The sequence below is a fragment of the Schistocerca serialis genome, chromosome 2 (assembly GCF_023864345.2).
Source record: "Schistocerca serialis cubense isolate TAMUIC-IGC-003099 chromosome 2, iqSchSeri2.2, whole genome shotgun sequence".
Lineage (NCBI taxonomy): Eukaryota > Metazoa > Arthropoda > Insecta > Orthoptera > Acrididae > Schistocerca > Schistocerca serialis.
Genome location: NC_064639.1, coordinates 527,251,641 through 527,270,064, shown reverse-complemented (window position 1 = coordinate 527,270,064; position 18,424 = coordinate 527,251,641). Strand labels below are relative to the sequence as shown.

At 46.0% G+C, this 18,424-nt stretch overlaps 1 protein-coding gene across 1 annotated transcript in view; it reads right to left on the bottom strand.

The window, feature by feature from the left end:
* The window catches only part of LOC126456174 (uncharacterized), a 104,120-nt gene extending 87,196 nt beyond the window's left edge, over positions 1–16,924 (bottom strand). Inside the window, exon 1 of the mRNA XM_050091927.1 lies at positions 16,842–16,924. The gene's annotated coding sequence lies outside the window, so the exon portion shown is untranslated. The remainder of the gene's footprint in view (positions 1–16,841) is intronic.
* Positions 16,925–18,424: the final 1,500 nt, after the last annotated feature.

Below are 18,424 nucleotides of genomic sequence, written 5' to 3'. Positions count from 1 at the left end.
TGACGACCGCATTTAGTTGTTTGATTTTCAGGACGCATTTTGCAATTTTGAACGGTGTTTGCTCTTCAAAGTTCACTATCCATTAGCACTTTCAGACATGCTTTTCGCTTGACCATTTCTAATATTCATTATGCAATCCCAGAATTAGTACCAAGATCGGAGTTAAACATATCTGTTTCTTTAATTTTGCGTTCATTATAATCTAGCTGAAGGTTTTTCCACTTGAATACATCTTTCATAACCATGCATTTTCATTAATAATTAGATGGCTCCCTTAACTAATATCTGTTGTCGTGTTGTATCTGAGCTGTGTATTTGATGCATGGCTATTAACTTTTAAAGATGAGCCTACCCCTGTTAAAGTCAGATTTAATAAGACGTTACCGTTGTGTGACATGTTTCATTACCTTTACAAATTAAATTCGCATGCTTGCATCGAGCTTCACTCCATTTCCTGATCATGGGTATTTTAATTTTGCGTCTCAGGGCTACAATCACAACCACCCCACATCATACAGCGATCCACCGATTACGGAGCTTGAACACTTATCACATGACCACCACTAGCTCGTGATCAGGATCGCAATATGTAAAATTTCTCTTGCAATTTACTCGAAAATGCTTAGGTAACACACCTTACTACTTACACATTATGTTGTCCTAATGGACTACTAAAATTGTACAAAGTCTGAAATAAATCCATCCGATCGTCGCAGCCTCTCCTTGTAAGATTCTATATGTAAGATGTATGACGGAATGACAATGTCGACAGCACGCTTCAAAATTTTATTTTCTTCTGTATGAACTTTCCTGATCTCTTCTCTGTTTCCTTCACAGCTTAATCATCGATATGACTGAATAAATTCGAGGGTAATTTGTTTTTGGATGGTTTCAAACTTGAACAAACATATTTTTTCTATTTTACTACTTACACATGTTTCGCTAAAGTTGCAGCATCTTCATGCTTTATTTTCTTTCCATTAAACAACGGAATAAAATTGCTTTCTACGATCTGAACATATAGAATTACAGTTTTTAAGTTACGTTCTCTCACAAATGTGAACATAGATATTTTTTATTTATGCCTTGTTAACATATGTCGTGGTTACTGTGGCTTTCTGTATTTTGTTTTACAGCTGTATTTTTTGTCTACGTTCAAATTTGTGAATAATTTAGTAACTGAATTTCTATATACTGTATACAGACAGCAAAAGGCAATTTTCCTGTTATTTAACAAAAATAAAGTAAAAACTGATGATGGTACAACTTCAGCGAAACATTTGTTGTGGGAAAGAAGAAAAATGGTGAGTTTGTTGGTGGCGGAACCTATCCAAAATCAACTTTATTTGTAAACAAACACAGTCACCAAAGTGATTTTCAACTTCAAGACGAGAATTTTGGGGGTATGCTGCACCCTTGTCTCAATCAATTCTCAGCTACTGTTTTCCTTTCACGTCTTCGTACCGTTGTAACTGCTGTTTGCGTTCTGTAGGTCATTTTCCTTTTTTTATGGAGGGGCAAGGGGAGGGAGTCATCAGATTTCTGTTTTTATACATACCGCCCTAATTCCTCTCTGCCTCAATCTCTTCATGTCAGAGTTGCAGGCCGGCCGGAGTGGCCGAGCGGTTCTAGGCGCTACAGTCTGGAACCGCGCGACCGCTACGGTCGCAGGTTCGAATCCTGCCTCGGGCATGGATGTGTGTCATGTCCTTAGGTTAGTTAGGTTTAAGTAGTTCCAAGTTCTAGGGGACTGATGACCACAGCAGTTAAGCCCCATAGTGCTCAGAGCCATTTGAACCATTCAGAGTTGCACCTCCATCCAAAGTTCTCAATTATTTGTTGGGTGTAGTATAATCTTGCACGACAGTCTTCATCCTCTACAGCTCCCCCAAATACCATGGAAGTTACTTTTTGATGGCTTCACACCGACCTATCCTCGTACCCAATCTTCTTGCCAACGTCTTGCCCAAGTTCCTCCTCGCAGATACTATGGAGAACTTTATTTGACTGACTTTTGCTGTCAGTCCATCATCAGTATTCATGCGACAGCATGCTTATCAACGTGTTCCAAAACGCCTTGCATAAAAAGGAGATTTTCTGGTGCTCATATCACGGGTTCTATTGGTAATAAAAAGATAGGGTCAAGTGTTTTGGATAGCCCTTGGGCTAGGGACCATTTGTGTAACCTGCAGAAGGATCGCCTTAGTGTCACTATTCTACAGTACAGGGACACAATGTGAATATTACACAGTTACTTCTCCATAAGCAAATGGAGCAAATCGATAGGTTCTGTTTGCATCTGATGTGGTTTAACGTGGGCTTGATGGGAAATGTAGAAGCATCATTAGCTCATGGGCTGTTTGTTGGAACCCCAAGAAATGTTTTTTTTTACTATATTTTCGTTGTCGCCTGCGAACCAAAATCCAGCCGAAGATTCCAAGATGGCTATACACAGCAAATGACTGCAATATTTACGATATCGAATAACGTTGAAAATTTTCTTGATATGATTGGTTGGTTAGTTTAAAAAGGGGAGGGGGGAAGAGACCAAACTGCGAGGTCATCGGCCCCTTGTTCCCGGTAGAACAATTACCCAAGGGAAAGAAGAAGACAAAGAAGACGTACGGCACAATAACAGGAGAAAGGAAGAACGATAGAAGGACAACAAACACTACAATGGACAAAACAAGATAAGAAAACCACAGAGACACGCAAGAAACACGGAGAAGAGATTAAAAAACAAGAAAGCAGATTACCATGACTGACCATGAGAATAAAAAAGGAGAAGCCAGCCACTCTGCAACACGTTGAAACCTCCACCCTAAAAGTCCTAGGTTGGAGGACACAGACGGACAAAGGACATGCGCTAAAACTCAGATCAAATGATAAGACCCACCCTCACGAGTAAAACGTAAAACTAAAGCTGCTGTTGAGGCATTGTCACCCAAAACCGAAGATAGCGTGCTGAGAAAGTTAAAAGTCCGTCGCAGAGCGGCTAAAAGTGGGCAGTCCAGTAAGAGGTGGATGACTGTGATTTGGGAGCCACAGCGACACTGAGGTGGGTCCTCGCGACGGAAGAGGTAACCATGTGTGAGCCACGTATGATCAATAAGGAGCCAACAAAGGACAATTGATTCCCTGTGAGAAGCCGAGAAAGACTTCCACACATTCGCAGTCTGTTAATGACATGCAGTTTGTTGTGCATACTTGAAATCCCCTGCTATACTCGCAGGACAGGACAGATAGTTTAATTTGTGGAAAGGGGCTAGAATGAGTGGGTGTCAATTGCACTCAAACATACTACTTTATGCGCCAGCCGGTGTGGCCGAGAGGTTCTAGGCGCTACAGTCTGGAACTGCGCTACCGCTATGGTTGCAGGTTCGAATTCTGCCTCGGGCATAGATGTGTGTGATGTCCTTAAGTTAGTTAGGTTTAAGTAGTTCTAAGTTCTAGGGGACTGATGACCTCAGATGTTAAGTCCCATAGTGCTCAGAGCCATTTGAACCATTTGAGTCATACTACTTTATTCATTTGACAAACATTACAAGAGTAAAGAAAACATTAAAAACAGAGCAGGCCAAACATTAATTTTAGAATTTAATTCGCGGCTAAATGCGCCATTTAATCTCACGCCTTAAGGACAAAACAAGTGTAATTTAAAATTGGCTAGAAGCCATACATAAACAACAAGGACAAATAAGAAAAGGCAGCACATCAAACGGCGCTCAGAAGTTTCCAAGGGTCGGCCTGGAATCCAAACACTAACGCTCGCTTAGGCAACCCAGCTGACAGACAGTCAACAGACCAAGCGACAGGATAACTTCCACTCCAGCCGACCAGCACAAAACAGGGAGTTCAATGGAACAACGCAGAAGGTATCAGCGCCCACATCGAATTACACATTCAGCTGTCAAACTACACACCGTGCTGGACAGCCACAACACGACGAGGAAAATACACTGCCTGAGTTTACATCAACGGCCAGGGCAGGTAACTGGAACGTTAATGGCCACAAGGCAGAAGATTCTGCTTGTGCACTTCAATTCAAAAATAATTAAGTCAAGGTAAATTCCACAGGTCGGCGTCTACAATTTCGCCAACTTGAAAACACACGCTGTTGCTCGCTGGAATGTCCCAACAGCCCACTACGAAATTCAAACGATACAATGTGAATAGCTGGGGCTGGCTGGTAGACTAAGTAAAGACTCAACTTTCATGTCCGGGATCGGTGAGCCACGGACCTCGTAGCAATGGGAACAGCCCCTCACACTCTGACCGCACATGGACGCCGCCAGCGGCCCCAGCCAGACATGCGCCACGGAGACTTCCTCGCTGCTCCACGCCAACCGACCAACTACCCGCACACAGCACAGCCGGAAACTATAAGCGCGAGGCCAAAGATAGTAAAAGGGTGCGAATATCGATACACGCTGCTGCTGCGACTTGCGTAGAGGGAGGTTAACAGCATAGTCGCGATAACTGCGGGAGACTAATCACAGAATAGCAACAAAGGTTTAATGCACATAACACGAGCCAGCCACGGATCAATACTGTTATGCTACTACGTCTCCCAAAGCTGAAAAACCTTGCGGCGTAAGAAAGACCGCAGGTTAGTTTCAGAGGTTCCCATCTCCAGGAGCGGTTTCCGCGTAGCCTGTTTGGCCAGCCTGTCAGCAAGTTCATTGCCTGGGATTCCGACGTGTCCTGGAGTTAACACAAACACCACTGAACGACTGGATCGTTCCAAGGCAGAGATGGAATCCTGAATGTTCTCTACCAAAGGATCGCAAGGGTAGCACTGGTCGACAGCTTGTAAGCTGCTTAGGGAGTCAGAACAGAGAAGAAACGACTTACCAGAACAGGAATGGATGTACTGAAGTGCAATAGATATGGCCACAAGCTCTGCAGTTAATACTCTGCACCCAGTGGGCAATGAATGCCGTTCAATATGGCCTCTGTGGACAAAGGCGAAGCCTACATTACCATCAGCTATTGAGCCGTCGGTGTAAACAACTTGAGAGCCACAGAACACGTCAAGACTCGAGAGGAAGTGACAGCGGAGAATGGTGGGGTTAACGGAGTCCTTAGGGCCATGCAAAAGGTCCAGACGAAGCTTCGGCCGAGGTGTACACCGTGAAGGTGTACATCGTGAAGGTTTGTGAATGGACCTCAGGTAGAGGTGGTAAAGGGAAGGACTCCAGTTCGGAGAGAAGGGATTGCACGCGAACCACAGTCGTGAGCCCTGACCTGGCCCGCCAATGCGGGAGACGAACTGCCGCGGGTGGGAAAAGAGATGGTAATTCTGAGACTACGAATGTGTGCAACATAACTGGCGAGCAGTTGCGCACGTCGGATCTGCAATGGAGGGACTGCGGCCTCCACCAGGCCACTGATCACTGGACTCGTTCTAAAAGCTCCCGTCACTAGACGAACGCCACAGTGGTGCACTGAGTCGAGTAAACGCAAAGCTCAGGGCGCCGCCGAACCGTAAACCAGACTCCCATAGTCAAAGTGGGATTCAACAAGGGCTCTGTAGAGGTGCAGCAGCGTAGAGTGATCTGCACCGCAGTTGGCGTTCCTCAGGCAGTGGGGAGCATGAGGTGCTGCCAGCACTCCCGCTTATGCTGACGAAGGTGTTGTAGCCAAGTCAATCGTGCGTCGGAAACCAGTCCTAAGAATCGATACGTCTCCACTACAGTGAGTGGATCGTCGGTAAGATAAAGTTCTGGATCCGGATGAATGGTACGACGCCGACAGAAGTGCATGATGCACGACTTCACAGCTGTAAACTGGAAGCCGTGGGCTAGAGCCCATGACTGCACCTTGTGAATGGCTCCCTGTAGGCGCCGCTCAGAATCTCCAATAATGGAGGAGCAATACATAATCCAGAAGTCATATGGATACAGAGAAGAGGAGACCAATGGCCCTACAGCTGCTGCTAGGCCATTAATCGCTACTAAAAATAGAGATACACTCATATGGAGTCCTGCGGAACGCTATTCTCCTGAATACTGGGGAACTATGAGAGGCACCAACTTGGACACTGAGCAACAGCAAGTTTTGGTTAAAAATCGGGAGCAGGCTCCAGAGACCCCACCCATACAATGTGGCAAGGATATGATGTCGCCAGGTCGTGTCGTATGCTTTACGTAAGTCAAAAAAGATGGCAGTCTGGAAAAGGCTGTTCAGATGGCAGACTCGAGGGACACAAGATTATCAGTGGTAGAGCAACCCTGGCAGAAATCGCCCTGTCATGGAGCCAGTAGACCACATGACTCCAAGACCCAACATAACTGCCAACACACCAAACGTTCCAGCAGCTTACAGAGAACGTTGATGAGGCTGATGGGCCGATAGCTATCCACATCAAGCGGGTTTTTACCGGGTTTTAGCACCGGAACGATGGTGCTCACCCGCCATTGCGATGGAAAGATGCCATTGTGGCGTTTAGTGAACGAGAGGACTTTCCTTTCCATCCATCGTTTGAGTGTGTGAAAGGCTTGGGGTAGTTCTCCGATGCAGAGGCTCGAGCACAGAGCTCTGAAAAGTGCTCGGCAATCGCGTTTGCGTCGTTAGAGAACTTGCCACTGATGTTACCGCCAGTGACACCTGTTGCGGTCGGGTACCCAAAAAGACGTTTGATGTTCATCCAGGCTCTGGAAGATGAAGTATGGCACCCAATGGTCGACACGTACCTCTCAAAACACTCCTGTCTCTGTCGCTTTATAAGCAGGCGAACGTGGGCACGGAGCCACTTGAAGGCTATTAGGTGCTTTAGAGAAGGGTGCCGCTTATGTCGCTGTTGAGCTCGCCGACGCTCTTTGTCTCAGCGACTTCCGGCGACCACCAAGGGATTGTCTTTCGCTGGGGGCACCCTGGAGAACGAGGGATCGCGTTTTCCGCCACAGAAATTATAGTTGTAGTAACCTGCTCAATCACAACATCGATGACACCTCGTGGGGGAGCTTTAACGGTGACAGCAGAAGTGAAGGCTACCCAGTCTGCTTTGTTTAAAGCCCATCTTGGTAGGTGTCCATGGGCATGGCGCCGGGGGAGTGACAGGAAGATGGGGAAGTTGTCACTACCACACAAGTCGTCATATGCTCTCCAATGGTTAGATGGGAGAAGGCCTGGGTTGCAAATTGATAAATCAATGGCCGAGTAACTGCCATGAGCCACACTGAAATGTTTGGCAGTCCCAGTATTTAAGAGGCAGAGGTCAAGTTGGGACAGTAAATTTTCGACATTTCTGCAACAGCCAGTAAGCATGGTGCTACCCCACAAGGGGTTATGGGCGTTATAATCTCCCAAAAGTAGGAAAGGTTTAGGGAGTTGATCAGTCAATGCAGCCAATACATTCAGGGGTACCGCACCATGTTGAGGGAGATATACATTGCAGACAGTTATTTCCTGTATTGTACGTATCGTGACAGCCACAGCTTCAAGAGGAGTTTGAAGGGGCACAGTTTCACTACATACCGAGTTAAGGAAATAAACGCAAATTCCACCTGACACTCTATTATATTCACTATAGTTCTTATAATATCCCCTGCAGACGTGAAGTGCAGGGGTCCGCACTGCTGGGAACCAGGTTTCGTGGAGGGCAATGCAGAAAGCAGATGTAAAGCTAACAGTTGTCTTAACTCAGCCAGGTGGTGGAAAAAACCGCCGCAATTCCTCTAAAGTATGACGTAATCGTGAGACTGGGAAGAAATGAAACACTCAATGAGGCAGTCTATGCCTCGAGTTCACCTGCTGTCACCAACTTATTTCCTGAACAGGCTATAACCATTGTGTCTGAGGATCTGGCGAGATCAAGGTCCTCAGGGGACGCCAGAATCTTGACCTCATCCTCAGATGCAGAGCTTGTAGGAAGCAGTGGTGTGATTGCCACCGCAATTCCCTTGGTCTTGAGGGTCTTCTTTCTGGATTTCTCTTGCTGATCCTTGGGTTTCTCTGGCTGGGAGGGCTTCACTGGTTCACTCTCTGGGACTGAGGATGATTGTGAAGCCCTACAACCAGCTGCTTTTGGGCACTTCAGCCACTGGTGGGTGTCATCTTTCCCACTAGCAGAAACCTGGGAAGGGAGTGACTTAAGGGACCTCTTCCTAGCGAGAGGAGCCACAGAAGACTTACGTTTCTCTGGCTGGTTGGGGAGACAGTGCTCCTGAGGTAGGTGGTTCAAAAATGGCTCTGAGCACTATGTGACTCAACTGCTGAGGTCATAAGTCCCCTAGAACTTAGAACTACTTAAACCTAACTAACCTAAGGACAACACACACATCCATGCCCGAGGCAGGATTCGAACCTGCGACCGTAGCGGTCGCGCGGTTCCAGACTGTAGCGCCAGAACCGCTCGGCCACCAGCGGCCGGCAGGTAGGTGGTGCTGGAGCAACAGGGAGGGAAGTGCCTCCCACCATTAAGGGGGCAGGTGAAGGCTTTGGGCTCTGGGGGCCGACTGAAACTCGCAGAACTGATGGGGCTACAACTGTTCTCGTAGCGGCGGCATAAGAGGAGGTCACAGCCGCAGGATGTAGGTGCTCAAATTTCCTCTTGACCTCAGTGTAGGTCAGTTGGTCCAGGGTCTTGTATTCCATGATTTTCCTTTCTCGCTGTAAAATCCTGCAGTCTGGTGAGCAAGCGGAATGATTCTCTCCACAGTTAACACAGATGTGAGACGGGGCACATGGGGTATTGGGATGTGATGTGCATCCGCAATCTCGACATATGACGCTGGGAGTACAGTGCGAAGACATATGGCCAAACTTCCAGCATTTAAAGCACTGCATTGGGGGAGGGATATAAGGCTTTACATCACACTGGTAGACCATCACCTTCACCTTCTCAGGTAATGTATCACCTTCTAAGGCCAAGATGAAGGCACCAGTGGCAACCTGATTATCCCTCGGACCCTGATGGACGCGCCAAATGAAATGAACTCCTCATCGCTGTAAGTTGGTGTGCAGCTCGTCTTCAGACTGCAAAAGAATGTCCCTGTGGAATATAATACGATTTACCATATTTAAGCTCTTATGAGGCGAGATGGTAACGGAAACATCCCCCAAAATAGTTCAAATAGCTGTGAGTACTATGGGACTTAACATCTGAGGTCATCAGTGCCCTAGAACTTAGAACTACTTAAACCTAACTAACCTAAGGACATCACACACATCCATGCCCAAGGCAGGATTCGAACCTGCGACCGTAGCGGTCGCGCGGTTCCAGACTGAAGCACCTTGAACCGTCCGGCCACAGCGGCCGGCAAACATCCCCCAGCTTGACACAAGTGAGTAATGCCCGTGACTAGGCAGAGGATGCCGTTTTTATCAAGACTGTCCCTGACCGCATTTTAGACAAGCCCTCACTCTCCCCAAACTTTTCCTCTAAATGCTCTACAAAAAACTGAGGCTTCATCGAGACAAAGGAGTCCCCACCAGCTCTCTTACATAGGAGGTACCAGGGCGAATACGGTTCGCTGCCATTCTTAGCCTGGTATTCCTCCTATGGTGTGGCCAGGGAGGGTAACGATTTAGGATCACACTTCCTAGAATTGTACAGAGACTTGGAACACTTGAGAGACTGCTAGCATTTGATCACCAGCATGTGATGACATGGTACGCTTCATTGCGCGTCATCCGCCCTGATGCCACCCACTGCGTCCAGGGACCCTCCCTATGGCCGCCATACAGCTGCAGCAAAGGCCACCTGGCAGGATGGCCATTGCTGGGAGTCCAGATGCCTCACGATGATGGTCATCTACTCCTTGGCACACATGGGGAGTTAACGGCGCAAGCATCAGCAGAGAGATCCCTGTGTAGTCAGGGGGCTACAGCCAACAGGGTACATGGCGGCTCCACCACAATGGACTGGCTACCATGCTGGATATGAGGTGCAAAGAATTCCATGGTCATCGTTGGCGCAGAAAACGACACTGCATAGTGGATGGAGGAAAACGCACCCAGGAAGGTGTCCTCGCTCAAGAGATGGAGGATGAGCGAGACTGCAATGCCACGACGAGAAAGTGGGTTAAGGATCTCAATGCAAAATGGATACAATGCACCATGTAACACGCCCTTCCCCAATTGGCTCGCTCATCGGGAAAATTTTGTAAAATGGAGGTCAAAACATACAGGGACCATCACATAAAGGCCGAAAGGTGTGACCCTCCTTTTAGTCGCCTCTTACGACGGGCAGGAATACCTCGAGCCTATTGTATACCCCAGACCCGCAAGGGATTTTCCTTTCCAGACATAGAGGTTCAAAGTTAATCTACTCATACACGTAAAATATGCACGTAAAAATTAAGTAGATTGACTGATGACGGATATACCAGTGATAAACCAGTGATTGAATGAAATTGACGGGTAAACTGAATGAATGACGATACATTTGTGTAAATTCATGTGTGGTTCCTGAGAAATCCTCAAACAAAGTGGTTTTTCACCATTTTTTTCGCCGTCAGCGGCGGACCAAACACTAGTCACGGATTCCAAGATGGCTATGTACAGCAAATGGCTGTAATTTTTTACGATACATTCCTAGCATTCCGGTCTCGAATAACTTTGAAAATTTTCTGGACGTCTTTATCCGTTTCAGAGAGAAAGAGGTGCAAATTTACATTACTTGTGCACGTAAAATACGCACGTAAAACGCAGTGTGAGATGAAAGAAGTGACGTAGCAAGGTGAATTGATGTAAAGTGTCTCCGTTAAAGTCATAAGTTTTCTGGGAACTCCACATTGTAGTACTCATGCACATGCAAAATTTTCGTGGACGTAAAATCCGATCTGAGGTGTCAAATTAGTTCTGCGTTATTTCTATTTCACATAAATAAACTATCAAAATTTTACTGACCCATCGAGTTACTTTCATACGAGTAAAATGCCGGGCTAAGGCAGGGAAAAGAAGGGAAACAAAACAAAAAAACCCAATGGAGCACAAAAAAGGCTTCTGCTTAAGAGATTATGACTGAAAAGTGAGGTACAAGCCATCTCATTCTACCTTCCTCAATACCTTTAAAAGTTTTCCCAAAAATATTGGCATTCGAATGTACTCGCGCTTTTTGGAGAAAAGGAGAAAGTGGTATCGTAAAGAGACGGAAAAGTAATAAATACTGGAAGATAGTAGACAGCAGTTATGGTTAGAAAGAGCGAAGGAGACAATGTCACTGAGATAAATGGAGGGTCACAGTGGTAGTGGAATATATTGACAGTGAGGGAACAGTGTTAGGAAAAGAATGAAGGCTCGGTGCCAGTGGGAGAGGAATAAAAAGAAGGTGAAAGTGGAAGTGGATGAAAGCCAGTGGTAATTAGAGACAGAGTATATGACAATGGCACTGATGAGGAAGAGAGTGACAGTGAGAAGAGACGGTAGTACTAGCACAGAGAGAAGGCGACTTTGGCTTTGAGACAGGAGACAGTATCTGTTGCAGAGCCACAAAGACATAATGACAATGAGTGGGTGAGAGTGGGCAATTGGAGGTGGATGAGCATAACAGACTTACAGCGATGGACTAGTGGGTGTGAGCGAGTTACAGCTGGGGCAGCTTGTGGGAGTGAAAGGTGACTTGCATGTCAAAAATAACGACTATGTTCGCATACCAACATTTTTGCGAAAATTTTTAAAGGTGCTGAGGAAGGTAGAATGAGGCAGGTGGTACCACACTTTCCAGTCACGGACTCTTAAGAGAGAGGAGCATATTCGCCTTTTTTGTGCTCCGGTAGGAGAATTTTTCCGCTGGTAGCTATACTTCGTTAATTAATGAACCGCAGCCCCATCACGGAAAAAACAGTATTTAGTCTGACGTGTTTCTCACTGGGGGGCGGGCGAGTTATCGAGCGGCGCCGTCGCTGCCGCCTCCGGCGCGCGGTGCGGGGCACGGTGGCCTTTGCGAGGCGCCGGGCTGTCGCACACGTCACAGCCGCCGCCGCCGCCGCCCCCGCCGCCCACCTGCCGATGGCCACGTGGGCCGCTCTACTGCGCTCTGAAGCAACAGCGTCACGCCGCGCCGCGTGGGAGACACGTGCAACGCAACAGCCGCCGCACACGGCGTCACGGCAGTTCACTAATTACGCGACGGGGTGTGTCAGAAACGACGCCGTATGTTGCTCCTGGAAACAGCTGTCACCGTAACCATAGAGCGGGAATACATATCCAGTGAGCGTTCAGATCTGCAGAACACTAACAGTATGCAAAGGTCACGAGTCTCCGAGCAAGCGCTCCGCAAATTTTGAGTGTAATTACATCGCCAGTACAGGCAGATTTCGTTCAAACAGTACCGTAGATTTTGTGCACACGTCTTGTCAGCAGTTTAACAATTTGTTTCCGATATCTGGGATGAATTTGGTTTAAGACTTCGGAGATATAAACTCAAGGGTATTTCGCTTGTTTGCAACAAATATAACAAGCCCGGATTTCGCTACTTCTTTTCTAGGAAAAAAAACAAACAGATATCTGTCTCAGATTTTTAGTTTTTGTACTGAACTTTATCGTTGTGCTGAGTTTCTGTTTTAATAAACTGTCCTATGGTGGCACTGGGAAATGGCTTACTACTACGTCACTTTCGAAGTGTTCCGAAAAACTTTCGGATATGGGCCTATGACATTCAGCAAATCCGTGAAGTATCAAGCCTTTAAATATTTTTATGAACTGCATTCTTTCGTTTTTATTTTGTGGTACAATCTTATTAAGATTTAGTCATCCATAGGGAAACTAAAATACGCTGAGGTGACAGAAGTCATGGGATAGTAATATGCACATATACATATGGACGTAGCACCGCGTGCCCAAGCTATAAAAGGGCAGTACATTGGCGGAGCTGTCATTTGTACTCAGGTGATCCGTGTGAAGAGGTTTCCGACGTATTGATGGCAGCACGAGGGAATTAACAGGCCTTCAACGCGAAATAGTAGCTGGCAAATTCGATATTCCGAGATCCACAGTGTTAAGAGTGTGCCGAGAATACGAAATTTCAGGCATTACCTCACTCCAATGGCCGACGGCCTTTTCTTAGCGACCGAGAGCAGCGGCGTTTGCGCAGAGTTGTCATTGCTAACAGACAAGCAACACTGCGTGAAATAACTGTAGAAATCAATGAGGGACGTACGAAGAACGTATCCGTTAGGTCAGTGCGGCGAAATTTGGTGTTAATGGGCTATGGCAGTAGAGGACCGACGCGAGTGCCATCGCCAACAGCACGAAATCGCCTGCAACGTCTCTCCTAGGCTCGTGACCATATCAGTTGGACTCTAAACAACTGGAAAACCGTGGCCTGGTCAGACGAGTCCCGATTTCATTTGAAAAGTGCTGATGGTAGGTTTCGAATGTGGCGCACACCCCACGGAGCCGGCCGGTGTGGCCGTGCGGTTCTAGGCGCTGCAGTCTGGAACCGAGCGACCGCTACGGTAGCAGGTTCGAATCCTGCATCGGGCATGAACGTGTGTGATGTCCTTAGGTTAGTTAGGTTTAATTAGTTCTAAGTTCTAGGCGACTGATGAACTCAGAAGTTAAGTCGCACAGTGCTCAGAGCCATTTGAACCATTTTTGAACACCCCACGGAGCCATGGACCCAAGCTGTTAACAAGGCACTGTGCAAGCTGGTGGTGGCTGTGTTTGGTCTAAATGAACCCATCATTGACTGGAAATAGTTATGTTCGGCTAGTTGGAGACTATTTGCAGACATTCGGGGACTTCATGTTCACAAACAATGATGCGCCATCTGACTGGGCAACAATTGTTCGCGATTGGTTTCAGGGACGTTCTGGACAATTTGAGCGAATCATTTGGCCATCAAGTTCGCGATATGAATCAATTATTTATGGAACATAGTTGAGAGGTCAATTTGTGTACAAAATCCTACACCAGCAACATTTTCGCATTTATGGACTGCTACAGAGGCAGCATGGCTCAATATTTCTGCGGGGGACTTCCAACGACTTGTTGAGTCCACACTACGTTGAGTTACTGTGCTACACCAGGGAAAAAGAAGTCCGACACGGTATTAGGAGGACTTTTGTCACCTCATTGTAGTAATCGCACAGAATCGTTCACCACATCACAGAAATTTTATGACTGCTGCATAATAAGTACAGTGGTTTGAAAAAGTGAATAACACGATGCAAATGACTGAGAGGGTCTTATATAACCTATCCGCAGGTGAACCTAACTGTAAACAAATGGTTCAAATGGCTCTGAGCACTATGGGACTTAACATCTGTGGTCATCAGTCCCCTAGAACTTAGAACTACTTAAACCTAACTAACCTAAGGACATAACACACATCCATGCCCGAGGCAGGATTCGAACCTGCGACCGTAGCAGTCGCGCGGTTCCGGACTGCGCGCCTAGAACCGCTAGATCACAGCGGCCGGCTCACTGTAAACATTCAACGGATTTCCTGACAGCACAGTCCCACACTATCGAGTTCATCCAAGTTTTGTCTGACATTTACAAGTGACCTACATGTTAAGCAAAGGGATAATCGATATATTACTCATCTCCTTCGTAGTGGGCACCACAGCCAAGAATATATAATACGAAGACGGCATTTTTCCACTTAGTCTATATTTATTTCTCCTTTGTCACATAAATATTTTCGGCTTATTCAGCTGTTATCGAGTGTTTAGCTTGAATGTACCATATGTTCTAAAATGGTAGCATATTCGCAGGATGTGCTACTGTTCGTTTTGGTTGACAGACTGTGCTGTTCCTCTTGAGGTCATAACTCACTGTTCAACAGTGTTTGCTTTCACGAAAATAGGTTTCCAAAGGCATTCTGCTTTGATCAAATACAGTTCCCTCCTTTTTCGGCTATACATGTTTCAGCGGAGTGTCACCATCGTAAGTGGGGTTTCATTATTTTCTTAAAATAATGGAATAATGGTAATGGGGGTACCACAAAATTTGCAGATAACAAATTTTACCAAAATAGCAGGTATACTCCAGGCGACCGACAACTACATGAACATCAGTATGCGCTGTCGAACAAATAAAATGAACCCACCGACGACGCTGAAATTTCACCGAAACATGTATGGGAGACACAGATGAAAACTGTATTTGCTGGAGGTAGAAACCTGTTCAAAAGCTATTCACAGAATTAAGCAAAGGACTTCCTTACTCCATTATTATCCTTCTGGCTACACATCGCTTCAGTATTTAATAGCTATGTGTCACGAGAAATCGCTAAATGTACATTAGAATACAGATAGTTGTATACTGCACTATTTACTCGGCAGACATCACGGAGAAGACACAAGGTGGCCTTCTGAGAACAGCTGCTAGTTTACATTGGGAATAGCGATTCTACACGGGCGGAAACTATACGTGAGGATATCAGTTATACAATAAGGGAGAGAGAGAACGAAAAATTCACTATAGCTTTTGCCGCATTCATTCTTCCAACGAGGGAGTAATCCATTACTACCAAAAGAATAAATGTAAAGGTGCCACAGCCACGTGACATCTGCAACACGTAGATCACCTTCAGAAAGATGTGAACAGCGAAAGAACCGAATATTTTTCCATATATGTCTCACAATACACCGCAAGAAGTGAGAAAGACATAGGCTTAACGCATAGTTGATACGTTCTTATCTCGTAATGTTCTCGTACAATGTGCTCGAAAAGAATAAAAATTATTCCACTCTATGAAACACGTCATCTTGAGGTATTAGTGTCGTGTTTCTCAAAGATGACCAAAGTAACAGAACTAGCGAAGAAAGATTCTTGCTCCCAGTGACTGCACAAATCTAGCTGAGTAAAGAGTATAAACTTACCGAATGTCAACTTTCGTTCTGTAATGCAACTGGCAGTAACGAATAAGTATCAGAAATTTCAATAGGTAACAAACATCATTTCTTTATCCATGAGCATCTGATTCGATACCGTAAGCCTATCAGTGAAGAGGGGACAATCACAGGTGTTGAACCATCACAAATTAAATTGCAATGAATTGAAATTTCGTTAGCATATTCCAAATGATTTACTATAGATGAATATTAGTTCGAAACCCACTGCAAAACAGTCAGATTAAAACAAATATTGCGCAATATTGCGTGTAAAGTTACGGGGAATAGAATAACAACACAAAAAGATGTTTCTATTTTATTTGAGATATTTTTCGCAGCAATAAATCCGCTTAAATTTCTGTACGTTGTCCGAAACTCTTCATATCGACGCCGCCTACAGCTGTGCAACTATACATTGCTGTGATGAAACTGGCACCGAAAAACTGAAGAAAGATTTTTCAACATTTTTCTATAAACGCAGTGAAATCAGGTGTTTCACACGCTTCATATTCAATTTATAAATCATACTAATATCTACGTATACTTCTTTCGGCTCTTTGAACACTGTCGAAGCTATGTGGCTTTAAAAGTTTAGTAAATGTATTAAATACGGGCAATAGGAGCTTCGATTGATTAGCGCACGGCGCAACAATCCAACGAATTCAGTCACGAATAAGAAATAGTTATTTTTCACTCCATGATCTCTATCCACATGCCTTTCTTTTACTGCTACGCAAAAATATTATCGGTATTCTTTAGAAAGGAAAATATGATAGTACAGCAGCAAGTGCAGTAAATCAGAAAGTGACGCAACAAAGACGTCTTCTGGGTGACAATAGTGCCATCCGACTGCAACAAGCGATTCAGATTTTTTATGTTTCGTCTGTTTCTGTTGTGTAACTTCGCCATTTGCGAGTGCCTCGTATCACTACGCCTGTTTTGCTCTTTAGGCGGGACGAAATACCTAATAAACGAGCAACGAGCGCACAGACATCTACGAGAGCTAAGGAAGCTGCAGCCCGCGGCCGCCTCTTGGTGGCGTTGTCGACTGACCTTGGGCGAGTAGGCGCAGGTGGAATGGACCGGAGCGGCGCGGCGCGGCTCGGCGTCACGTGGAGGGGGCCAGCCAGCTGTTGTGTGGCTGCGTCTGCGGCAGCGCAGCGCGCGGTGCTAGGCGAGGTGAGGTGAGGCGAGGCGAGGGCGCGCGCCCCGTATGTTTACAAACAGCGGTCGACCCGTCGACTGGGCGGTCGACTGCGCGCCGCCCGCCGCCGCCTCGCCACGGCACACGCCGCCGCGTCGCCGCTGCGCCATCTCGCCGGCGCGCCACCTCGCGCCTACCGACCGACAATCGATTACTCTCGCACGGCGTCCGCCGTGGGCGGACAGCTGGCCGGGATCAACGCGCTCCCGTTATCGCCGTCTGGCTCAGGTACCCCTGATTACCAGCCGACACCCCACCCACCCTTGTCTGCCGCGTGCACAACTCGTGGCCGCTAGGGGTCTCCGTGCTCTTGGTTTCCTTCCCATTTTGTAAAACCATCTGCACACGCCCCGGGCTTCGAAAGTCAACGTCGCGCGTGCCGAGTATAACGTGCTGCCGAACGCTCAGAAACAATGCGACTTGTGCATACGATACGTGTGCGTCAACGTGGTATAGCTAGGGCTCGCCAAACGATGCTCGCGTTCGAACGCGCTGGATTTATCGATACGTTGCAGCGTTCGATACAGTATCGAGATTGTTCGAACAATCACGTGAAATTTCACTTGCACAGAGCCAGTACAAGTGGGACACAACAAACCACGAACTAGCCACAACAATAAGCTATGGCTTTGCGTAAAATTTGACAGTTTCGTAAAACACTGCTGGAAGAAACAGCATTTAATCCTACCTCTGCGTAAACTCTCACTGCGCTTCATCAGATTTACAATAAGAGTTCTCATACAGTATCAGTATCTACGGGTATATAAAACTTCATGCTGATTTATAAGTAAAAGTAATAAAGACGAAAAATGTTGCCCTCCAAAAAATTTTATGCGTATGGAACCAGTATAATATTTTATCTGTTTATGAGAGACAGTAATGATTTACAAAGTAGGTTGCAAATCAGCAGTTCAATCCCTCTTCGCGTAGTAGAACAACAGATAAAAACACTAGCAGATTGTAGTCGCTTTGAAACCAAGACGACACCAGATGAAACAATCAAGACAATTAATCAAATATTAAATGCCAAACAAACGAAATATATTGTAAGAAAGTGACTATAATTTTTATCGCGAGAATGAATTACAGCAGCAAAACTCGTCACATAGATAGCACCAACAGACGTCAGTAGATTGCGGGACGAGGGAGATCATAATTGCAATATTTTATTCATGTATTTATTTATTTGTTTACTACTTGCCGTTGATACGTAAGACCTGTACCCTAGAAGATATTTCGGTCTCTGTTTCACTGTTACTTCTATTACTAAAATCCACAGTGTATTCAGTCTCTGTTTCACTGTTACTTCTATTACTAAAATCCACAGTGTATTAAACACGCTAAGACAGGTCGTCGTGATAGTACCGACATAAGTCGCTAGAAGGCAGACCGACCGAAAGATCGAACAGAGCCCGGGATTTCCCGAACTGTG